General features: G+C 43.3%; 1 long non-coding RNA gene across 1 annotated transcript; it reads right to left on the bottom strand.

The window, feature by feature from the left end:
* On the bottom strand, positions 1 to 25,909 carry LOC139562895 (uncharacterized). The gene is made up of 3 exons (XR_011672460.1): positions 25,267 to 25,909; positions 22,188 to 22,261; positions 1 to 346 (listed from the first exon to the last, which is right to left on the bottom strand). It is a non-coding gene; the product is annotated as an uncharacterized lncRNA (long non-coding RNA).
* Positions 25,910 to 26,179: the final 270 nt, after the last annotated feature.

Below are 26,179 nucleotides of genomic sequence, written 5' to 3'. Positions count from 1 at the left end.
TGTAAAATATACAAAGTAACAAATACACGCACACCATGACAGACCGAAAATACAATAAACAATCACTCACAAAAAAACATGGGGGAACAGAGGGTTAAATAATGAAACAGTAATTGTGGGATTGAAATCAGGTGTGTAAAACAAAGACAAAACAAATGGAAAATGAAAAGTGGATCGGCAGCATCTCAGCTACCCCGCCCACTCCACGAGGTACTGAAGGCCTTTCGCCTGTCGCCTCGAATCCAGGATAGCTCGAACAGCATACGACGGGGCCCCCTCGATGTCCAGAGGGGGCAGAGGAACCTCCCGCACCTCAGCTTCCTGGAGTGGACCAGCCACCACTGGCCTGAGGAGAGACACATGGAACGAGGGATTAATACGATAATCTGGGGGAAGCTGTAACCTATAGCATACCTCGTTCAGTCTCCTCAGGACTTTAAATGGCCCCACAAACCGCGGACCCAGCTTCCGGCAGGGCAGGCTTCGGGTCAAGAGCCAGACACGGTCCCCCGGTGCAAACACCGGGGCCTTGCTGTGGTGGCGGTCAGCGCACTCTTTTTGCCGCCTCACGGCCCGTTGTAGGTACACATGGGCGGCGTCCCAGGTCTCCTTCGTGCGCTTGAACCATTTGTCCACCGCAGGAGCTTCGATATGTCTCTGATGCCACGGTGCCAGAATCGGCTGATACCCCAGTACGCACTGGAAAGGAGAGAGGTTAGTGGAGGAGTGGCGGAGTGAGTTTTGGGCCATCAATGCCCAGGGCATGAATGCCGCCCACTCCCCCCCCCCACCGTGTCAAGTGGAGCGGTGGCCTCCCAAATCAGCCCTTACCCTAATGGTCGACTATCTAGGGCGTGCACAGGGAAAGGCATATCCACAGGAACAAGGGGAATCCCTAAACTATGAGCAAATGAACGGTCAATAAAATCCCCAGCTGCGCCTGAATCTACTAGTGCCTTATGCTGGGAATGCGGAGAAAACTCAGGAAATGAAATTAACACATACACGTGAGCAACAGGGGGCTCTGGGTGAGCCTGGTGCCGACTCACCTGGGGTGACACGATAGTGCCCTGCCTGCTGCCTCGACTCCCTGAGGAACCCCTCCAGCACCGACCAGCAGTGTACCCTCTGCGGCCACAGAATGTGCAGGAAATGGCCCCTCCAACGGTCGCCCTGAGTGCAGCACCTCCCAGCTCCATGGGCGTCGGAGCGGAGGTGCTGGGGGATGGAACTGAAAGGTCCCGATCCGGACGTCCGTGGGTAGTCAGCAGGTTGTCCAGCCGGATGGACAGGTCCACCAGCTGGTCCAATGTGAGTGTGGTGTCTCGGCAGGCCAACTCCCGACGGACGTCCTCGCGCAGACTGCACCTGTAGTGATCGATCAGGGCCCTGTCGTTCCATCCCGCGCTGGCGGCCAGGGTCCGGAAGGCCAAGGCGAAATCCTGCGCGCCCCTCGTCCCCTGCCTCAGGTGGAACAGATGTTCACTCTGCGTAATGATCCAACGCCGCATCTCCCTCACACCATACGGCGTTGGCCCATTCCAGGGCTTTGCCTGAGAGGCAGGAGACGAGGGCGGACACACTCTCACGCCCCGAAGGAGCCGGGTGGACGGTCGCCAGGTAGATTTCCAGTTGTAGTAGAAAACCCTGGCATCCGGAAGCCGTCCCATCATACTCCCTCGGGAGCGCGAGTCGTATCCCGCTGGGACCAGGGGAAAGAGGGGTGGAGAGTGGGACCTGTTGTAGTGGGGCTGGTGGAGGCGCTGAAAAACCTCCTCCTCTCTCCAAACGATCCATAGTCTGCAGCATAGTCTGCTGAACGAGCTCCTCCACTGGAACAGGGACCAGGGGAACGAGGGATTAATACGATAATCTGGGGGAAGCTGTAACCTATAGCATACCTCGTTCAGTCTCCTCAGGACTTTAAATGGCCCCACAAACCGCGGACCCAGCTTCCGGCAGGGAAGCAACAGGGGGCTCCTGCTGACTCCATTCTTCGGGTGAATGATTCTGTAATGGGTCCTATGTGTAGCTGGTGTAGAGAGTCAGGCGCAGGACAGAAGATATGAGTAATCAACATACTTTTACTCAAAATGTCAAATATACACGCACACCATGACAGACCGAAAATACAATAAACAATCACTCACAAAAAAACATGGGGGAAGAGAGGGTTAAATAATGAAACAGTAAGTGTGGGATTGAAATCAGGTGTGTAAAACAAAGACAAAACAAATGAAAAGTGGATCGGCGGTGGCTAGAAGGCCGGTGACGTCGACCGCCGAACGCCGCCCGAACAAGGAGAGGGACCAACTTCGGCTGAAGTCGTGACACCTTAGCTAGGTCGATGAATACGGCTGCACAGTAATGTCTCTTATCGATGGTGGTTATGATATCGTTTAGGACCTTGAGCGTGGCTGAGGTGCACCCATGACCAGCTCTGAAACCAGATTGCATAGCGGAGAAGGTACGGTGAGATTCGAAGTGGTCGGTAATCTGTTTGTTAACTTGGCTTTCAAAGACCTTAGAAAGGCAGGGTAGAATAGATATAGGTCTGTAGCAATTTGGGTCTAGAGGGGGATGACTGCGGCAGCTTTCCAATCTATGGGAATCTCAGACGATACGAAAGAGAAGTTGAACATGCTACTAATAGGGGTTTGCAACAATTTCGGCAGATCATTTTAGAAAGAGAGGGTCCAGATTGTCTAGCCCGGCTGATTTGTAGTGGTCCAGATTTTGCAGCTCTTTCAGAACATCAGCTATCTGGATTTGGGTGAAGGAGAAGTGGGGGAGTTGCTGGGCGAGTTGCTGTGGGGAGCGCAGGGCTGCTGACCGGGGTAGGGGTAGCCAGGTGGAAAGCATGGCCATCTGTAGAAAAATGCTTATTGAAATTCTCAATTATTGTGGATTTATCGGTTGTGACAGTGTTTCCTAGCCTCAGTGCAGTGGGCAGCTGGGAGGAGGTGCTCTTATTCTCCATGGACTTTCATATCAGTATGTTGCCCAAAAAGGTCAAGACTGTTATTGTTTCCCTTCAATAAAAATACTTTCTGCACATTTCTGCTACTTTTTTACGCTATACAAGTGCTATCTCTTGAAAAAAAAACATGTTTATACCTATGCAGTACCTTTAGCAATGATAAGAAACCTCTACTTTAGTAAAGAAAACAATTATGACAGGTGTGTTGTAATAAAAATGAGTGGTGTCCACTGACTAAATGCAGTCTTTCTGGAAAACCCAGATATTCACAAAGTTTGTGATGAATGACAGGTTGTTTCTTCATGCATAATAGATTTGGCCTTTCCAATTCAATTAAGCTGCTTTATTTTCAGGATTTGGTGAAGGTGAGTCATTTCTGAGTAAACAGGGGAGTAAACAGTATGTTAAGACTACACAAGGGTTAGGTCAAGTATTTACAAGGTGTCTAGTCATTTCTGGTCGTTAATGTCTAATTGACCACACATTGGTGCAAGTTGAAGCGTAGTCAATGCTACACAGGTGTCTGTAGTCTAGGTGCTCGTTACAAGTGCTTGAAATCATAGATTGACGCCTTTGCGGTGTTCCAGAGCATCAAGACTGATCGATCAAGGGTGAATTGTGACTGAATTGCTGAGCTACAAATAATATGAAGTAGTTATTTATAAATCAAGGTTAATCTAAATCAGTCTGGACTCACCTTAAAAGTCGTCTGCAACGTGCCTCCAACAAGTAATTGACACAGTTGTGACTGGTGAGGTTTATTTGTTATCACATTTTACATAGGACATGCCAAAATTCATATAAAGATAATTTTAACATACACATGCCATTGTCATGTCCCATTGTGCCTCAACCAGACTCCTTCAAAGCCATCGGCCAGCTCTGTCACATCAACCATCTAATTGAAGTGAAAGGACGTGACCCTTCAATCTAAAATGTAAGACTTATCTTCACATTTCAAAAGTAGTTTCATGAAAACATTTCACCAAATTATATTTCAGAGTGTCATGTCCCTTAAATTACATTTCTTGAATTTGAAAATCCTGTGGTAGGAGGTTATTGGGGGGGCCTTGAGGCACAAGAGGAATTGAAATAGGATTGCTCTAATGCTATGACTATTCCTGTGTTTGAATTGATATTAGATCACCCACTGTTAACAAAGTGTTTGAAAAAGGGTTGTTGCAGTCAGTCAGTCATCCAGGCTATATGAAATGATGGGGTGATGAACACCGTATGGGTGGAGGTCATCTGGAATTTAGAATGAACAAAGGGTCAACGGTCCAATTTGTTATCTTTAGGCCCAGAATGGCACTAGTAACACATGCAGGTGAAATACCCTGTAATTGACCAGAATGACTGATTGCATTATCAGACAAACACGCATGCATTCATTACCCTAATCGTTTTTTGCCTTTAAAGATATGGAAATATACAGAAATGTTGAAAGTGGGTTTTCTGCTACCTTGGTGGTATGCAGCACCACTAAGGTTCTACTACATCATAGGAGAATGATCCTATCAGAAAATATATAACGTTTTGCTTTTATACAATAAACAAGCCATTTCTCCGAATTCATCTTGGAATTCCGTAATTCCAAGATGGCAGCATGTCAAGTCGTTTGTCGTTTGTCTGTGACTAGTACATTTTAACCTAATAACCTATTTATTTATGGTTGCGTAACTTCGTTGTTGTGTAGTGCAAACTATATTATTTTTGCTGGTGTGAAGAGGACCCGTGATCTTCAACTCGGCACTTCATTACTTGAAGTTTATCAAAGTAACCCTATCTCTGGCTGGCCTGAGTTCCTCCTTCGTCCGCGGAGTGTCTTGTCCAAGCTGCTCCTTTTTGCTCTTCGCCTGGCTGTCAGTGGCAGCTCAACAATCCCCAACCCGTTCTCTCTATCGCCCTCAACACCCAATCTACTCACACGCGCAAACACTCACATTGACTCATACATACACGCTGTCCCTCTCTCCCCTTACCTTCGTTGGCCTCTTTTTTTCTTATTTTTTGTCAGAGAAAATGACACTTTTCGTGGTATTGCTTTGTGCACTGACTTTACTGAACTCTGGAGAAAACGAACATTGTCGCAGGGTGAGTACATCTGGCAATGTGCTCTCCCGTCCATTAGACATTTTGTCTGCAGGAACTCGCTCTTTTTTACTCGGTCCACTCGTCCAAGTGCCGATGCATTTGTGGCATGATGTGAACAGTATGAATTTGTGTCACTACCAAAGTCTAATGGTTTTAAATGACTGTTTTGTATTGTCTGGAAACTCACTTGTAGAATTCGCTTGCAGTAGGTCTCTTAAAAAAGAGAAGCCGTGCAAGGTTATTAAACAGAGGTGCCTAGTTATTCTTCTTTTGTTGATATCAGGTTAACGTGCAACCTAACCCTGGCCCTGATATGCAATGTCTCCAAACACCTCTGATTTTAAATCAAGATCTGGTTTTGGTATTTTTCATTTAAATGTACGCAGCCTGATGTCAAAAATTGATGGGGTTAGGATTTGGGATAAATCAACTGATGCTGATGTAATTGTTTTCTGAAACCTGGCTCAACAAGTCTGATTTTGATAAGGATATTTGTTTAAGTGGTTACAATGTTTAAGAAGTTAAGAAAGGTGGGGGTGTGGCTATACATGTAAAAACTAAATTCCCTGTAAGTGTGGCAAAGTCTGAAACTATTTGTAAACAGTTGGAATTTCTTGCTTTGAATATTGAGGTTTCAAAGGGCCTCTAACTGTGATTGGCTGTTTATAGACCCCCCCCCCCTCTGCTCTCGGTGATGCATTTTCTTCTTTGACGCACCTTATGTCTAAACTTCTTTATAGTGAAATGATCTTGATTGGTGATCTCAACTGGTGTTGGTTAAAGCCGGTGTCTGATTTAAAAATGTTTTGTAATTCTATGAATCTTACCCAGTTGATTAACTCACCCACTCCCCCAAATCTTAAATGCCCAGATAAATCTACCCTGATTGATTTGACATTGACAAATGTTCCACATAAATATTCTGCGGCTGGTGTTTTTTGTAACGATTTAAGTGACCATTGTGCTGTTGTTGCTGTTAGAAATACTAAGGTTCCAAAGACAAACCCACGTTTTATTCGTAAGAGAAATTTGAAGTGTTTTAATGAGCAGGCTTTCTTTCATGATTTGTTTTATTTTGACTGGAGCAAGATTGAGCTTATCCCTGATGTGGAAGCGAAATAGCAAATATTTTCTGCACATCGCTATATTTGTTCATGTCGACATACTTTGAACATGTTTAATATGTGGGTGAAGCATTTCATTTCTAGTCTTTCTCAATTTGTCATTTTGAGTGGCCTGTAAATATTTTTACATAATTTGGTTGGATGTCTGTAAGAAATAATTAATGATCATGATTTCAATTCAGTTTAATGACATAACACTCACTTCTCCTGAAGGGCGCACATATTATTCACTGTTCGCCATAAATGTAAAAGCATTAGATTGGTATATGCATGGGCTAAAATGAGTTTGCACCATATTTCCTCTACTTGCCGAGAATTGAATGGGTGCACTTTGGGAGAACTGAGAAGTTTGGTACTAATTACTGCGCAACTCCTTCCTCCCTCAATGAAGCAATCACTGCTTAGACAGGATTGGGCAGGTCAAACCAAGGGCTCCACTACATGGGTTTAACCCTTCTAGTTATTTATAATCAGTGATTACTTTTAGGGAGGAAGAAAGGAGGGATGTATGTAAAGATTGAGCGAGCCACTATTGTCAGCTCGACAACCCAATCGTGTTATTTGCATATATTAGACTTTTGACCTCTGACCTGTATACTGTCTGTACCATTCCACAGATATCTCGTACAGTGGAAACACTTGAGCCTCTGCGTCATCCGCGTCAGCAATAACTCATCACTCCTACTCCAGGTAAATTCATTAGCATGAAGTTTGGTACCCATATGACCCCACTCAACCCCAGGGGCCAAGTGTCAACATTAAATCTAACCTGGGGCCTTACGTATCAAGTGTCAGAGTAGAAGTGTTCCTCTCGGATCAGTTTTGCAGTTTACAACAAGAATAAGATTATAGACGCATACACATCCTAGATCAGCAATTACTCTTAGATGATTTGTGGATGAAGTCCCAGGTCCCCCTCTGTCCGTGTTCGGATGTTCATTTGGATCTTAACATGCCTTTTGGGGGCCCTAACTGAGATTTTGTTGGGGTGCCCCCCCCCTCCCGACAGTGGAGAGAAATAGACATTTAGAATACATTTCATGCAATTAGACTCATTTAACCATGGAGCCATATTACAGGGAATTTCCTGCAATTCTACACGTTTTGTCAAGACTTATGTATGTTAACCATATCTGAGTGAATGACTTAACAAAATCGGTATTGGGCCATTATTACTTGAAGTTTAGAAAACTGGCTAGACAATCTAAATTTGTAGCTGACAAGTGACTCTGACTTACACAACTTGTTCTGATATTTATTATATACATTTTTAAGATTGTGTTTTCTATTAGGTATTACTGCATTGTGGGAGCTAGAAATAAACCAACCGCTGATTCATAACCAAATTTCAATTTCACCTTGTGTATTTTACTATTCTAATACAACAGTAAGTGACTGAATTCTTTAAAAAATAAATCATAATAATATTGGTAGGTGGCCCCCTAGCTACTGCTTATGTCGCTTATACCTGCAGCCCACTGGTTATGAATGATAGTGTAATTCCATCCTCCCTGGAAGTAATCATTGCTTAGACATGATTTGGCAAGTCATGTATTTAGAAATTATCATTGATTACAGGGGGATATGGTTTAATTTATTCAAAGAATATAATTCACTTTAAATCTGTTTCCTTAACCTTCAATGTCAAATTCTGTATGCAGATTTTAATTCAAAATGATGTAATTTATGTAGAATGTAACAGGTCTCAATTTCATTCTGAATGTACCCTAGTCTGGAATGTACCCTAGTCTGGCTTGGTAAACTATTTGAAGCACTTGGGGATATTTTTCCATATAGTTAACTGTCTTAAACTTGTCCTAAGTTTAATCTCAATACTTATACAATGTAATTTTCCTTGTCAGAATGCCAAAGAGAAAGGGGGCCCCAACTTGATGACATTGCCTCAGTTGTTGAAAGGCTAGGTCTCTCACCAGAGGAAGTTACAGCAGCGAGCGACCATCAGGAGAATTGATTATTTTCTGTGATGGTCATTGAACTGGAAAGGTCTAACACCCTCAGCTATCGCCGTCAACTCTACGATGTGTGGAATAAGGGAAGGATGGCCTATGCACAACCCCACTCCGTCTCCCAGATTTCCCCTACACTACCCCAGGTCCCCCCAATCACTACCCCAGCAAGTATACGCCATGCGGCAGCTGCCTTTAACACCAGCAAAAGCAGCTGAAATGATTGAAACGGTTGATCCCGCCAAGGTATCCCACCTTTCACCACTCCAACTCTAGCCTGGAGACATTTTTCTGTTTGCAGGTAGTTCCTCGTCATGTGAGGACGAAGGCGGACCAAAAAAGTTGGTTTCAGAAGGGATCCCACAGCCTTCCTTGCCGTAAACCAAAACGAAGGGTGCGGTACTATGCAGGAAAGGAAGCACCAGGGCTCCAAAAAAGGGAGTATGAGTTGCTTCACCAGCCTGATACTCCTGTGCTAATTCACTACTTTGGTGAGGAGGCACACTCCAATGTCCCCCACCTGCAACAGCCAACAGCAGCAAGCAAGGGATTTCATCCGATCTGCTACCTCAAATTATAGATGAAATGTCCCGGCGAAAGACTGAAACACCTGGCAAAGTACACTCGGACATGACCAATAACCCACCACCAAATGCATCATTCATGCCAGTTTACCAACCTCGCAATTTGGCACAAGTGAAGAACACAATTCGTCGAGCAAGGGACGTCACTGTTTTGGACCGGGACGAGTTGGTGGCAACACATATGATGGGGGACATTCTCCCCGGATTTGTCACCCATATGCAGACTCAACCCGCAACCCTTCTGGTAGTGGCAGCACCAGAAATGGTTGAAGAGGCCAAGGCAGTTATTAAAAGCAAACACCAAGGAGCGCACATTTTTCACAATGACACCACGTTTGACCTCGGCAATTTTTATGTTTCACCCCTTGTTTTCCGTCATGTAGCATTTCAAGAGGCACCTGTCATTCCTCATTCACACCACCCGGCACATGGAAAACCACAAACGGTTCTTTCGCACCATCCTTTCACTCCTTCCCCAACTATCAACTTCAATCTTCTGCACAGACCATGAGGTGGCTATTGAGGGAGAAATCCAGTCTGTGCTGCCGCAAGCCAGGATTGTCAATTGCTGGAACCACATCTCGAACAATGTGAAGCAGAAGATGGGGTCAGAGGGTGCCGAAGGTGTGGCCGATTACCAGCAGGCCATCAAAGAGCTCTTGGCCACGAAATCAAGGAGTGACTACGCATGCACACTGGAGAGCGTGCCTCCTGGAGCCCTGATTTCAAGGCTTATTTCCATCAGTCGCTCTCTGATGCCATGGACAAGGGTGCACAATATGTGCTCAACAGCTTGGGCATCCATTCAGATGTAATTACCAACAACTGCTCAGAGAGCTTCAATGCTGTCCTCAAGGCATTGGTTGGATGGAAGGTCAGAGTAGATAACTTGGTTTATCTACTCTACCAACTCCAAACCAATGCCTTGAGGGAGGTGCTGTGTGGCTACTGTAACCTAGGGAATTTCCACCTGACCCCAGACTGCCATGAGCAATTTTCCAGGTGAATGCCCACCACCAGTTTCCCCTACCACATGTCAGAGGAAGACATGGTGTCTTTTGCTGAAGGCATCCAGTCCTGTGTGGCACAAGAGGTTGTCATGGCAGAAACTGGAGCGGAGGCCTTAGCCAGGATGATTTTGGCAAAAGGATGTATCTTCCTTGTGCCAAGCACCAAATCATTCCTCTACCAGGGCTTCTCAGACAAGCAGCATGTCGTTACTCTGTTGCCAATGGAGACGTGCTCCTGCTCTGCATCTGACAGTGCCCAGAGTTGTGTCCGCCGACTGGCAGCTGTACCGGCCATTAGCAGAAGTGTACAGTCCTATGCCAATAAAGCTGAGGACAAGGCATCTGGCCGCAAAACGCTCTGGCCATAAGTGTGCCACCAAGGAGCATGTCCAGACAGGAGCCAAACACCAGGAAGAACAATCGACTGTTAATCAACAGGTTGGTCTTATGTGTTGCTGTTTAGTTACATGTCTTATTTGGGTATGTTAAAATGGTGACCGTTTTACTAAGCCATGTGTTCCTCATGGGTTTTATGTATATCTGTGAACACAAAATGCAGGTCTGTCCCAAACTGAACTGTCACCATTTATTCAATAGGGTGACCTGTCCCTGTCTGACAAACACCCCAGCAGGGATGACGAATTGGAGAGTAGAGTAAGTGGAATGTGACTGTTTTGGTTACATTCTGCATGTTTTCCTACTGCATGTTGATCACATCTGTACAGTCAGGCAGTTTGGACCCCATTTTTGATGCCCAAAATCTGTTTGTATATGTGATGCAAGTGTGGGCAATGTCAGATGGAGTGGACAGGGCAACCACAATAATTTTGTTGGAGGGATCCTTTGCCATCCTGCCCCTCCATGACTTCCTTACGTTGAAGCCCAATGAGTGGCTTAGTGGGGAGGTATGTTAAGGTCCCCCACATGTTATGGTTGAATTGTATGACATTTCCATGCGTGCAGTTGGTATAAAGTACAATTAGTTGTTGCTTGGGCTGACTGTATTGCCTGGGCATTATGTCAACTTTGACCAACCATATGCCAATCTGCTTTAGGTAATTGACTTCTACTTCCAACTGAAGAGTATTGACCTTCAAGTGGAGGGGGATGTTTTTATTGTGGATCACTTTGTGGCAGGGATTATCTTGCATGGGGATAAGGTGGCGATGCGCAAGAACACCTTGTCAAAGGTAAAGGCATGTCCGCAGAGTTGCTTTTGTGTCATGGTTCTAAATAAGAGGCTAGAGGGGTCAATGTAGGGAGAGCTGCCACCTTCCTGACAAAAGATTGCCTGCCACACCGTATAAATGTATCTTCACTCCCATTCCTGTAGACCAGGCTGGAGCAGCACAGTTGCTGGATTGGAGTTTGCAACGTGGGAAACTACCACTGGATACTCTTGGTAAACTGCACAAGATTTACAATTTTAGTGAGAGATTGGACAGTACTATTCTTGAATATGTTATGTTTGAGGCCATTTTGATATACTGACTTGGAATTACCGCTTGTGTTTAGTATGTCAATTGCAGGACCCACTCTGCCATTGTCCTGGACCCTACTGGTTCCCCTAATGCGGAGAGCCATATGAGTGAGAACCTGGTGAAGCACATCAGGTATGGTCTATCCAGTGGTGTAAAAATACTTGGGTCGTTTTTTGGGGTATCTGTACTTTACTATTTATATTTTTTGATCAGTTTTACTTTACTACATTCCTAAAGATATGTTGTTTTTACTCCATACATTTTCCCTGACACCGAAAGCACTCGTTACTTTTTGAATGCTTAGCAAGACAGAAAAATGAGTCGCCTCTTCACTGTTGACGTTGAGACTGGTGTTTTGCGGGTACTACTTAATGAAGCTGCCAGTTGAGGACTTGTGAGGCGTCTGTTTCTCAAACTAGACACTAATGTACTTGTCCTCTTGCTCAGTTGTGTACCGGGGCCTCCCACTCTTTCTATTCTGGTTAGAGGCAGTTTGCGCTGTTCTGTGAAGGGAGTAGTACAGTGTTGTAAGATCTTCAGTTTAGGCAATTTCTCGCATTGAATAGCCTTCATTTCTCAGAACAAGAATAGCCTGACAAGTTTCAGAAGAAAGGTCTTTGTTTCTAGCCATTTTGAGCCTGTAATCGAACCCACAAATGCTGACGCTCCAGATACTCAACTAGTCTAAAGAAGGCCAGTTTTATTGCTTCTTTAATCAGGACAACAGTTTTCAGCTGTGCTAACAATTCGAAATGTGTTTTCTAATGATCAATTAGCCTTTTAAAATGATTAACTTGGATTAGCTAACACACCGTGCCATTGGAACACAGGAGTGATGGTTGCTGATAATGGCACTATGTATGCCTATGTAGATATTCCATAATCTGCTGTTTCCAGCAACAAAAGTAATTTACAACATTTAACAATGTCTACACTGTGTTTCTGATCAATTTGATGTTATTTTAATGGACAAAAGCACTTTTTTTCTTTCAAAAACAAGCACTTTTCTAAGTCACTCTACTTTTGAACGGTAGTGTAATTCTTTATTCAAATAACTTATCGACAAGGGAGTTTGTCGCCATACAAGGTGGATATAGTGAGAACCCACTGAGTGGAGTTAGTATATAACCTAGAAGCGATCTCAGCATTGTTCAGGATAGGTGCAACCTCAGATGACGTACAATGGTTCCAAACACAAACCCCACACATCCTGTGCCAGACCTTAGGCCCCAAATACCAATAACTTGTTTTGTTCTGTACTAAGAACTTAGGACATTTGTTGTTAATTTGTTTTCTCTGCCCTAGTTTTCACCTTGAACTATCTCCCCCTAGGAGGTGACTGACGCACACACTGTGGAGACAAGTGATTGGTTCCCAAGTAACTCACGCCATCCCTTCACATGGTTTGCAATATAGACAGTTCACATATGGAAACAATGTTTCCTTCTTACCTCCTTTGCCATATTCCTTGCTGATATTCTGCATAGCAACGGGGACATGTGAAAGACGAGCCTGACTTCTCCCCTCTCTGGGCCCCAGGTGACTGAGGCCCATATGAGGGAGGCAGTGCAGCTGCCAACACCTGAGTCGGAAAGGAGACGTTCAATCATAAAAGCATATTCTGCAGATAAGACATCTTAATTATCTGTTACTTAGCTAATTCTGATTTCTACACCCCAGTACTTTCCCACAACTGAGTACATCTATTGTATGGTCAGGCAAAAATATTGTTTGACCATTTCTACAATATCCGGCATACCAGTTAAGTTGACCTGTCAATGTTGAGACTACTTTTATGGTCCGGTTGCATATTGACTCAATTAGCCTATGTGTTCATGTTATGAATGTTGTATGCTATGAAGAGAATTATGAAGCATTATTGATTTCTGAAAACGGCATGCCTGAACAATCATGAGCAGCCATTCATGTGTCATGTTGGAAGTATAACAGTGAGGAGAGAATGTCATGGCCTATGTAGAAACAATTAATGTTTTCCTCCCCAAACAGATACTGGTTTGAGGAACGAACTCAAGAGACTGGGACAGAATCTGTGTTCAGCAATGTTCCCTGGCAGGCGACAATACCGCACACCAAGCAAAGCGACGGCTACAATTGTGGAGTTTGTGCTGCTGGTGAGTTCATATGCTAATTAGTTCCCAGGATAATTCAGTAGGCAAATCTGTTATGTTAGACATCTGTGGGTAACCTTTAATGGTAGGCCACCCAAAAGTGGGTCAAAAGCAAATGCACCCAATGTTCACATGAAGAGATCTTTGAGGGTTGAGCCAAAGTCATTCCGTTGAAAGGATTAGATTAGCATAACAAATTAGTATACATTTCACACCTGTCATGTGCACGCCTAAGAAAATGGTCTGAAACGGGAAGGGACGTATGTGTTCAAGAAGAAACCATTTATATATGTTGCTAACCGATGTCCTATGGTGTCCACTAATGAATATGACCCAGGTCAATAGGGAACTTGGTTGCTATGTGACAAACTCTAAATGAAATGATGGTGTAATATCATCAAATCAGTGGAGCTTCAACATCACCCGTGTGCTGCCTTGTGTTCATGATTACAGCCAAGAAACAAAGGTTTTCCAAAGTGTAAGATTATCCCAATGACTCAAATGATTACTATTGTTAACATGACAAGGCAGTTGGAGGCCTGCTTTCCCATGATCTTATATTTCCCAATGGCCCTATAGATGGTAGACATATTTATCCCATTGTCTGTCCTTTATGTACTACATAGATTGACAGAGTTAATGCAGAGGGAGAAGGCACTAAGTGACCCAACTGTCCCAATGCATGTGGTGCCAGAATGGAGGTGGCCAAAGAGATCCTGGACAAAGGTGAGACTGTCTATCACTTTTTTGCAATCTGACAATGGAAAGCTGAAGACTTGTAGCCTAGTCTACATCATACACTGCTCCTCATTACCGTGTGATGGGAAATAAGGTGCTACAGCCAAGCCCAAGTCACTGCTGCCTTATCTCATTTACTGTTGCTACATTGTCCTGGCCCCACTTTAATAGACTATTAATAGTGTTCGATAGCACTATTGTTTTACCTGACATGTTTGCGTTTGGCAACATTTTGTTGTAGTTTTAGCCTACATGGATGTCAAAGTAGCTGACCGACTAATTATAATTCCTCAGTAGCCTATAACTTAACATAACCTCCCCATGTTTGATTGTAGGGAGGTTGTCATTTTCTTTTAATTATTAATTTGGTTGTTGGTAAACATAGAAAGACCCCACTGCTGAAAGACGCGAAGCCCGACTAAACTTCTCAAATCCACCTAAACATTTTTTAAATATTTTAGAAGAAATTAATAATTATTTAAGAAAATTGTAAGGGTGACCATATATTTGGCAATAACTCTATATAGTATATCATCCTAAGGCATTATGTGATCTAGCTGACATGTTTCCTTTTTTCTTTCCGAACTTGACAGGAAACTCAACTGCAGTTGAGGGGGGCAACTGTGTGAGAATAATTTTACACATTCACGTAAGCTACGCCAAAGCAAGCCTGAGTGCCGGTCAGTTAGCATTCCAACTCCTTGTCACACAGTTGACATGACAATTCTCTAAGAACTTTGACCTTTCATTGTTTGAAGGGGCTCAAACATTTCCGTTGCTCTATGAACAATGGCCGGAGTGTAGGCAATTGCTGTGGTCTAAGGGGGTGTTGAGTTTTGTAGTGAATATATGTTTATAACTGTCACGGCTCCTCCTCTGCAGTGCAGGGGGCGGTTCCTCCTGCAGGCAGAGGAGGGTCGTGAGTGATTGGAGCCACCTGGGCTCAGGGTATAAAACTGATCACTTCTCTCTCTCTGCTCCTCCAGGTATGCTCATGATTTGTTTGTTCCTTTGTAGTTTTGCATAGTTTTCACTCAGTCATGTTCACACACACATTCACGCATCCATGCACTTTACATACACCTTACATCATGATACTTCCACACCTCATTCCTTTTTCTTAGTTTAAAGTTAATAGTTGGTTTATAATAAAGAACCTTTTTAAATTGGCCTATACCTGTTGTTCGTGTCCCCTCATTTTTGTCACAGGCTATGAGCCGGCTTGTGACAATAACCTTAAAGGGATGGGTAAGTAATTTCCCTCATTTAAACGTTTTCTTACATTTAAAGCGGGTAGTTACTTCAATCTTCAGTTTTTTTTTTAACAAGCCACTGCCAACAAATGCTAATTGTAATTTCTTCAAACTGTCAATTTCCCCTCTTCGCCACATTCATGGTTAAATCACCTCTTGAATGGATTGTCGGTCAATGATTTCTTCTAGAATCGAATGGCAGTGGCTAGTTAAACAAACCAAATCGCTGAGCTGTCCTTTCAGCTGTGACATCATATAATGGAATCAATGGCCTAATTGACATGTACTTTCACAGATGGAGTGCTCCAGTTGATCCTACACCTCCTGTGCTGGGGTATCCATCATCATTTAAAATCAACACATGGATAATCCTGCCTTACGATGGATATGCCCACCCTGCCACAATTGAATACCTGCACACCAAGGCTACTATTGGGTTGATACTGTGTCAAATTGATATAATGTCCAGAGGTGTAAACGATTTACAGGGTATATTTTAGGGCTGTCCCAACGGGAAGAAATCTTGGTCAACTTGGTCTTCCTGTTCTTTCCACCAATCGATTGGTTTAAATGTATTTTTCCATATAGACAGACACGCCCTATGTGTTTGAAGAAACCCACTACATATGCAATGAGCTTGTCTGATGTTGAAGCACACTGTTGGATTCATTTATTTTGCTGTTGCATGAGGCTTGACGCTCATGGAATCAGTAAGCTATTAAACACTCACAGCCAATAGAAGCAGGAACGGTCTTATTTCTGTAGATGTATAGATTGATAAAGCCAGGGTATTCTGCCCTTGAGTTGCGTTCCCATGCAAAACTAGACAGATAGCTAACAACTAAGTCTTCAATAAAACTCCCAAGGCGTGACTTTTCTTGAATGATTATATTGAAAACGTTTATGTTGTAAAACTGCAAAATACAGAAGAATATACTTTAGTATTCAATTCACACCAACATACTGTAGCTGTACATTATACATTTGAAGTTGCATAAATACAAGGCACCGTGCATCTGGCATGATGACAAACCATATAGCTAATTGTTACTCATATGGTAATTGACTAACTCCTTTCATTACTCGAATAATGTACAACCATCTATGTAGAATAACAAAGCATATTACACTAGAAACAGTAACAAAACTACAGTATTGTATATTTTACAATTCGTTTGCATGACGTACGAGCAAAGTGATACAGCTAACGGCATACATGAAAGGCATTGCAATTTGTGTGAGTAAATGCAACCAACCAACATTGATATGTAAGCAACTCTATCAATAACAAGATTATCATCATTAGCTAAATGCTTGAATCGAATATTTTCCAAGGCTGAAGCGTGACAAGAAATAACTACACTGAAAGACCTGCACCGTACCGTTGTTTTTAGCTGCTTCTATGCGTGCAGAACGAATTCTCTACTTCCTGTTTGCGTACAGTCTAAGTACCAGAAAGCTCCACTAGGGGGCACAATGAAAATCCATTTTAACCATTGTAATAAAATAATCTTACCTTCTAACAGGATGGCAGCACACTCCCCGCCTGGTATAATGAAATTGTGCCACTATGAAATGAAACAAATAATGTCCTTTCTATTTTTATCTTTTGTCTCTAGGATGTTTCAGAAAGAAGAACAATCTCTGAGATTGGTCTGAAACACCTTAGCAGCTCATTCCTTGACAATTTTTGTTCTACTTTCCTAACCTTTTTGTCAGTACTGGGAAAGGTTTTGACCACAAGCCCGACTGGCCAGTCATTTCTGTGTGCCTGACTGTCTTTCAATAAGACATCTCCCACTTTTACATTTGGCTTTTCTGCTGTCCATTTTCTGCATCTCTGCAGCGTTGTCAGGTACTCTTGTCTCCACCTTTTCCAAAAGGTGTCAGCGAGACACTGGACTTGCTTCCACTGTTTTCCATGAAGGTCGTTCATGCTGAAGTATCCAGAAGGGGCTGAGGTAGCGCTGGGTTTTTGTGTCAGTAACATTGAGGGTGTGAGAATGGCAGGCATGTCAGGGTCGGTTGACACTGACACTAGGGGTCTCGCATTGATTATTGCCATGACTTCAGACAAGAGTGCTCAAGACCTCATGTGTGAGACGAGTGGGGCCCGTCTGAAACAGCATAGCATCAAGGATACGTCTGGCAACCCCAATGAGTCTCTCCCAAGAACCACCCATATGAGACGAGTGTGGAAGATTAAATATCCAAGTACATCCCTTATCTGAGAGGTATTAGTCAGTTCTGAGTCATTTGTGTCGATACCCAGTTCCCTGCAGGCACCTATAAAGTTTGTACCTCGATCAGAGCGTAGCACTTTTGCTGGACAACGGATAGAGAACAAACGCCTCAGCGCGTTGATGAAGCTGGATGTGGACATGGATTCGATGAGCTCGATATGGACTGCTCTAGTAGACATACATGTAAAGAGCACCGCCCAGCGCTTGGAGTCTGCCCTACCACCTCTAGTGCGACGAGTTATGACATTCCATGGTCCAAACACATCAAGTCCAACGCTGGTGAATGGTGGTTCAGATGAGTCTGTCTGCAGGCAAGTCAGCCATCTTTTGGTCAACTAACCTTCCTCTAACCTTGCGGCAGGTGACACACTTGTGAATGATACCAGAGACCAGACGTTTGCTCCCAATAATCCAGAAGCCTGCTGCTCGATTGGCTCCATCTGAAAAATGGCCCTGGTGAGCCACTTGCTCGTGATAATGTCTTACCAGCAGGGTGGCGACATGATGTGTCCGTGGGATGATGAGAGGATGTTTTTCGTCTTGTGACATGTCGGCGGAGGATAAGCGGCCTCCCACCCTCAGCAACCCATCCTCATCAATCACTGGGTTCAGCTTTTTGAGTGTACTTTGTTTAGGGAATTCTTTTCCTTTTTCAAGGCATTTGAATTCCTCTCTGAAGGCTTCATGTTGCACACAGTGAATGATTGCTGTTTTGGGTTGTGACAACTCGCTTGTACCGCATGGTTTATTACAGTCATGCCAGCCTCTGCAGCTGGTGTTGTCCGCACCTTCATGGAAGGATCTGACAACATGAATGAGTCGTGCTGTGGCTCGATTGAGAGCTTTCCAGCTTGAGAACCTCTCAAAGCGATGAGAGCCCGAGTTGAGCTCCAGAAACCTTAGAGGCGAAGACAGTGACGTCTGGTTGAATCTCTGCGTCTGCGTGAGGCTCTACAAGGTCAACATTTATGTTCTCAGGCTCACTTGAGTTTGTTTAGGTCAGGAAAGGTGGACCTGAGAACCAACTGGTGTACTTTAAGAGCGCAGCAAGTATAGGCATGGTTGCATGGTCTGCTGGATTGCTGTCAGTGTTTACATAACACCACTGATCTGGATGGGTAGACTTCCTGATGCGAGTTACCCTATTGGCAACATACACATAGAATCTTTTGGTGACATTGTGGATGTAACCGAGAACTATCTTACTGTCTGTGTAGAACTTGGCCGCATTTACATCAATGTTAATTTCATCTCTGATCAGTTCATACATCTCAACAGCTAGCAAAGCCGCACACAGTTCTAGGCGTGGGATAGTGTGGGCCGGACGAGGGGCCAATTTTGATTTCCCCATGACAAATCCAACATGGCATTGACCTTCCGAGTCAATAACTCTCAGGTAGGCTACCGCTCCTATGGCTACTGTAGAGGCATCCGAGAAGATGTGTAGCTCTCTTTGAGTGGTAGACAAGGAGACTGGGATGTAGGTCCGCTGAATATACATATGTTCCAACTCCATAAAGATGCCTTCCACATTTTCCATTTCTCTTATTTTTCTGGGGGAAGAGGGGCATCCCACTCACTCTGATCAGAAGAGAGTTCTCTGATTAAGGCTTTACCTTGCATTGTTATTGGAGCCACGAACCCAAGGGGGTCATAAAGACTATTCACTGTGGACAGGATGCATCTCCGCGTAAAAGGCTTCTCATTGTGGGACACCTGGAATGAGAAGCTGTCTGTTTCCAGGTTCCAGGAAAGTCCCAGACTCCGTTGAAAGGGGAGAGGATCCACTCCTAGGTCCAGATCTTTTAAGTATTTTGCACGGTCCTCCATAGGGAAGGCTTCCATAACTGTTTTGCTATTGGATGCAATCTTGTGTAGTTTCATGTTGGACTCCGCCAACATTGCTTGTGTTTTTCTTAGAATGTTGATAGCTTCTTCTGTAGTAGCTACTGTCAGCCCATCATCGACCTAGAAGTTCCTCACTACATATTGCTTGGGTTCTGATCCGTGTTCCTTCTCACCCTGTAGCGCTGCTCGTCTCATGCAGTAGATGGCTACGGCTGGTGAAGGGCTGTTCCCAAATACATGTACTTTCATCCTGTACTCAGTTATGTTTCTATCTGGATTGTTGTCTTCATACCAGAGAAACCTTAAGTAATCTCTGTGATCCTCACGTACACCAAAACAGTAAAACATTTGTTGCACATCTGCTGTTAGTGCAATGCAATCCTTGCGGAAGCGCATTAGGAGACCCAAGAGTGTGTTGTTTAAGTCTGGACCACTGAGCAGGACGTCGTTAAGTGACACGCCTTGACACTTAGCACTGGAGTCAAATACTACTCTTAATTGTTTCAGGCTTTTGTGGATGGTAAACACCAAATATGGGCAGATACCAACGTTCTTTGTCTCCCTCTAGTGGCGGTGAAGGTTCGGCCTGGTCGTTATCCAGCATCTTTTGCATGAAGTCAATAAAATGACGCTTCATGTCAGGCTTTTTGTCTATAAAGTCCTGCGAAGTGATGTGAGACGGTTTATGGCCTGCTCCCTGTTATTAGGAAGGCGACGTCGAGTGTAGTGGAGCCACCCAGTTGTTTCCATCATCCTGGAAAACCTGCTTGTCCATAATGTCCAAAAAGGCATCCTGACCGGTTGCATCCACTCCTGGTATGGCAACTGCTTGGCATCTTACCGTGAGGCGCTACTGAGGGTGTATCGTCGGACGGGGTCACAGTGTCTCCCGACCACTCCTGTCTCAGCCCCCGGTATTTACATTGCAGTCGTTTGTGTAGGGGGAGTTAGGTTCAGGATGTTATACCTGGAGTATTTATTCTGTCTAATCCGGTTTCCCGTGTGAATTTAACTTCTCTGCGCTACGGATCCCTTTAGCGGGATCATTTTCCTAAACAACCGCTGAATTGCAGGGCGCAAAATATTACTAAATATTTATATTCATGCAATCACAAGTGAAATATACCAAAACACAGCTTAGCTTGTTGTTAATCCACCTATCGTGTCAGATTTTGAAAATATGCTTTGCAGCGAAAGCAATCCAAGCTTTTGTGAGTGTATCAATCAATGCTAGAACAGCTATCCCCAAATTAGCATGGTCACGAAAGTCAGAAAAGCAATAAAATTAATCGCTTACCTTTGATAATCTTCGGATGTTTGCACTCACGAGACTCCCAGTTAAACAATAAATGTTCTTTTTGTTCGATAAATATTACTTTTATAACAAAAAAACGCCATTTGGGTTGCGCGTTATGTTCAGAAAACCAAAGCCTCGTTCAACGAAAATTCCAAAAAGTATCCGTAATGTTCGTAGAAACATGTCAAATGTTTTTTATAATCAAGCCTCAGGTTGTTTTTAACAAACATAATCGATAATATTTCAACCGGATCGTAACCTATTCAATAAAAGAGAGAAAGAAAATGGAGAGCTACCCCTCTCGCGCGCAGGAACTAATCAAAGGACACCTGACTACTTTTGAAAAATCTCGCTAATTTTTCTAAATAAAAGCCTGAAACTATGTCTAAAGCCTAGTCACAGCCTGGGGAAGCCATTGGAAAATGAATCTGGTTGATACCCCTTTAAATAGAAGAAAGACGGGCAAGGAAACACAGATTAAAATAAAATAAAAAATTACTTCTGGGTTAGATTTCCTCAGGTTTTTGCCTGCAGAATCAGTTTTGTTATACTCACAGACAATATTTTGACCGTTTTGGAAACTTTGGAGTGTTTTCTATCCTAATTTGTAAAATTATATGCCTATTCTACGATCTGGACCTGAGAAATAGTCTGTTTACCTTGGGAACGTTATTTAAAAAAAAAAAAAATTATAATAATCTGACCCCTAGCGTCAAGAGGTTATTAAGTATGCCCCCTCTAATTCTCTCTCTCTCTGCCTCTCCCTTCTATCCCGGAGGACCTGAGCCCTGGTACCATGCCCCAGGACTACCTGGCCACTTTGACTCCTTGCTGTCCCCAGTCCACCTGGTCGTGCTGCTGCTCCAGTTTCAACTGTTCTGTCTGCGGCTATGGAACCCTGACCTGTTCACCGGACGTGCTACCTCTTCCCGGACCTGACATTTACTCCTGAGGTGCTGACCTGTTGCACCCTCTAGAACCACTGTGATTATTATTATTTGAGCCTGCTGGTGATCTATGAACATTTGGCCATTTACTGTTATAATCTCCATCCGGCACAACCAGAAGAGGACTGTCCACCCCTCAGAGCCTGGTTCCTCTCTAGGTTTCTTCCTAGGTTCCTGCCTTTTCTATGGAGTTTTTCCTAGCCGCCGTGCATCTGCATTGCTTTCTGTTTTGGGGTTTTAGGCTGGGTTTCTGTATAGCACTTTGTGACATCGGCTGATTTTTGAAAGGGCTTTATGAATAAAATTTGATTGTGTATGGCCGAGTACATTACTGGGTAGAAGCTTCCTGCCATCCAGGACCTACTGTATATACTAGGCAGTGTCAGAGAAAGGGCAAAGACTCCAGTCACCTTGTAACATGTTATTTCAATAGTGTTGTGATATCAGATTATGTAATGGCGTAACAAACTTTAATTTGGATTTGATACAAACCTTCTCTGCAAATGGCTACTTTTTCCTGGGGGCATGCTTTGTAGGCCATTCAAAGGTGTTCTGATACCTGGTCCCTGTGAAAAAACCCACATGTTATGATAGCTTAGAAACAGTAGTAGGGAAAAAGGTACAATAATAAGATGATGGTATAACATTTCTAGCGTCCTATTTGCTGGTAATTGGAAACGCGTACCTTTTGAATTTCGTCCCCCGTTCCTAAACACATCCATCCTATAGTGTAGGTTTTGAAGATTCATAATCTATGCTTGTAGTCATCAGAAGAAGATTGAGGAACGGTTGGTGGATCCAAGAAGTACAAGCCCCCACACCCTTCCCCAATCTCTGAAATGTCTTTGTGTGCATTTTCAAGTAGCCTTTAACATTTTGACTCTGTCTGTCTGGTAGAGTGGTGGTTGCTCCCCAAAGGAGGCTTTGAAAGTTCAAATCCCAGAGGAGCAGTTAATGGGGTAACTTTTTCTTGTTGCCTTTGCGGGCCTGAAAGAGCAAACAAGAGGTATGTAGGGGGACAGGGGCTAGTTCCCATCAAATAGCAAGAATGAAGTGCCACCTTATTTCAAATGTACTTCCAATAGAGTTATGATAACATTATGCTGAGGAGTAACAATACAACCATTCTCTGCAAAAGCCTACTTTTACCTGGGGGCATGCTTTATAGACCATTCAAAGGTGTTCCTAATCTTTGTTCCCCTGAAGAAAACTACATGTTAAGATAGTTTAGAAATAGTTGTAGTAGTGGTTATGGTGGTGAATTCCCAAATTCCCAAAGGAGAGGTTGTGAGTTAAAATCCTTGCAAGAGCATGCCAACTTGCTTTTGTTGCCTTGACAGAACAATGTTGAGGTGGGGTTCCGGAAGGACATAGACAGCAAGGGAAATTGGATTAATAAATGTTATGTTACAGCAACTGGTGTTGAGTAGGAGTGCTGATCTCTGATCAAACCCACCCCTGTCCATATAATCTTATTCCAGATGTAACAGCATAACTTCCGTCCCTCTCCTCACCCCTACCTGGGCTCGAACCATGCACCCTCTGCACACAACAACAGCCACCCACGAAGCACCGTTACCCATCGATCCACAAAAGCCCTTGCAGAGCAAGGGGAACAACTACTTCAAGGTCTCAGAGCGAGTGACGTGACCGATTGAAACGCTATTAGCGCGCACCCCGCTAACTAGCTAGCCATTTCACATCGGTTACACAGAGACAACTGATTCAATATGATCTAGGCAAAGCTGATCGTAGAACAGTACTCCTCTGTACGCATTTATTAAATGTCTCCAGCTAAGAATGCTGAACTGGAATCAGTCCCCCCTGTCAAAGTAATGTTATTCATTCTACTCAGAAATGCTAAAACAGATCCTAGTTCAACACCCCTACTTCAAGCCACCAAGTGAATGTTGGGTCTTGGGTGCTAAATGTCTTGAACAGTTGTCATATCAATTGTCATACTTGAGTAAAAGTAAAGAAGTTAATAGAAAATGACTCAAGTGAAGTCACTCAGTAAAATACTAAGTAAACGTCATTGCTAAAATATACTTAAGTATCAGTAGTAAAAGTATAAATGATTTGACCTTCCACATATTAAGCAAACCAGACAGCATGATTCTCTTTTTTATAAAAAAAAAAATGTATTTAAGAAATAGCCATGGGAACACTCTGACAATTTACAAATGAAGCATGTGTTTAGTGAGTCCGCTAGATCAGAGGCAGTAGGGATGACCAGGGATGTTCTCTTGATAAGTGTGTGAATTGGACCATTTTCCTGTCTGGCTTAGCATTCGAAATGCAACAAGTACTTTTGGGTGCCAGGGAAACTGTATGGAGTAAAAAATACATTATTTTCTTCAGAAATGTAGTGAAGTAAAATTAAAAGTGCAGATACACGGAATGTAGGGGAGTACTTTAAATACATTTTTGTTAAGTAATTTACACCAGTGGACTAACTGGTGCCCCCACACATTGACTCTGTACCGGTACCCCATGTATATAGCCTCGCTATTTTTATTTTACTGCTTCTCTTTAATTATTTGTTAATTAACACATATTGTTCTTAACTAAATTGTTGGTTAAGGGGTTTTAAGTCGGCATTTCACTAAGGTCTACACATGTAGTATTCGGCGCATGTGACAAATACAATTTGACTTGTTACACATGTGAACCTGGTGTGACATTATTGAAACTGTGCTGACACCTAGTGGACAACAAGGGAAACTACCACACACACACACACACTATAACCTTAAAACAAATGGGATGCTTTAAATACGTTGCTCTTTTTTATTAGACACTAATATATATGTCCAATAAACAGACGTTCAAAAGTCGGAATGTAAAGCACAAACGACTGGAAAGTTCTTCAAAAGAATCAAGCATCTTGAGGTTACCTGAAATGGGCCAAAGCATATATTTTAAATTCTCTCATTTATTTAATCTTTATTTAACTAGGCAAGTTGAACTCAACATAGACACAGACAAGTTACCTGCTATATTTGGGAAACAGGATTAATACAGAGAGAACCAATACAATGTATTATAACGACCCTGGGTTTATAGGCGCGGATATCGACTCTGCCGCACGAGCATGCTTTTGCGGCATAGTTGATAACGCGCTGGACTTCGGGCTAGAAGGCCGAGGGTTCGAGACCTGCTCCCTGCCTGTTTCATTACACTATGTTTCTGTAGTACGAGTAGGCTGGTATATACAGTTTCATCGGTAACAATTGTGTACAAGCCACCTAGCTAATAAAATACTGGGGCTAGCGGTCATTAGTTACATTTCAACCATAACGATTAATTGAGGCGCAACAGAGTTTACCGGCGAATGCCTGAACACTGGAAATAATAACTAAACGAACCACAAAATGGTGGAGGCTACCAGAATGAAGACATTTTTCCGAATAAACGTGGCGAGTGAAAAACGTAATTACATAGCTCACTCCCTACCCGGTATCTCAGTCTACCGCTATACGACTTTGTATGCGTTGTTTGTTCGCAACCTTGATATTTACGAAGTTTTTGGAACGGATTCCTGTTGGAACGTTCCACAAATTATACCCACCCTCGTACAACCGCTGTGGAATAATCATTGAAGAATGAGACCCTTGGACCTTTACGTTGACCACCGTCAGAACCGATGCTTCTAGCCGGAACCATGACGCGCTGCTTGTCGGTGAAGTTGTGGAACTTCCACGGCGCTGGTTGGGACCAGGTATCGGTGCTTGAGAGCGATGGGCACTGTCCCGCTTCACACGACCAGCCTTAGTGTTCATTTGTAGGTAGCCAGGGATCCATTCCTCAATTTTTTTTACTGAAAGTGTACCTTCAGAATTTTCCCGGAGTCCCACAACACGTCCTCAATTATCCAAGTCGTCAATGTGCTCCGCCATTTCGCGTACCTGTTTCTCAAGTGCCTTTATCTTAGTGTCCATTGATGTAGTTGAAGTTTCCACAGTAGTAATTCTTCCTTCCGCCTCATCCACACGCTTGACAACCCTCTGTAGTTCAGCTGAATGGCCTGCTATGGCTTCCAAGACCGTTCCTATCTTAAAACTTCTTATGGCTGCAATCCCGGTAACAGCCAGTGAAAGTGCAGGGCGCCAAATTCAAAAAACAGAAATCTCATAATTAAAATTCCTCAGACATGTGTTTTATACCATTTTAAAGGTAATCTTGTTGTTAATCCCACCAAAGTGTCCGATTTTCAAATATGCTTTTCAGCGAAAGCACTACAAACGATTATGTTAGGTCGCACCAAACCACAATAAGCACAGCCATTTTTCCAGCCAAAGATAGGAGTCACAAAAAGCACAAATAGAGATAAAATTAATCACTAACCTTTGATCTTCATCAAATGATACTCATAGGACTTCATGTTACACAATACATGTATGTTTTGTTTGATAAAGTTCATATTTATATAAAAAAATCTGAGTTTACATTGGCGCGTTACATTCACTAGTTCCAAAAACATC

Source organism: Salvelinus alpinus, chromosome 33 (assembly GCF_045679555.1).
Source record: "Salvelinus alpinus chromosome 33, SLU_Salpinus.1, whole genome shotgun sequence".
Taxonomy (NCBI): Eukaryota; Metazoa; Chordata; class Actinopteri; order Salmoniformes; family Salmonidae; genus Salvelinus; species Salvelinus alpinus.
The sequence above is the reverse complement of the archived record's forward strand: the minus strand, read 5'-3'. Positions and strand labels throughout refer to the sequence as shown.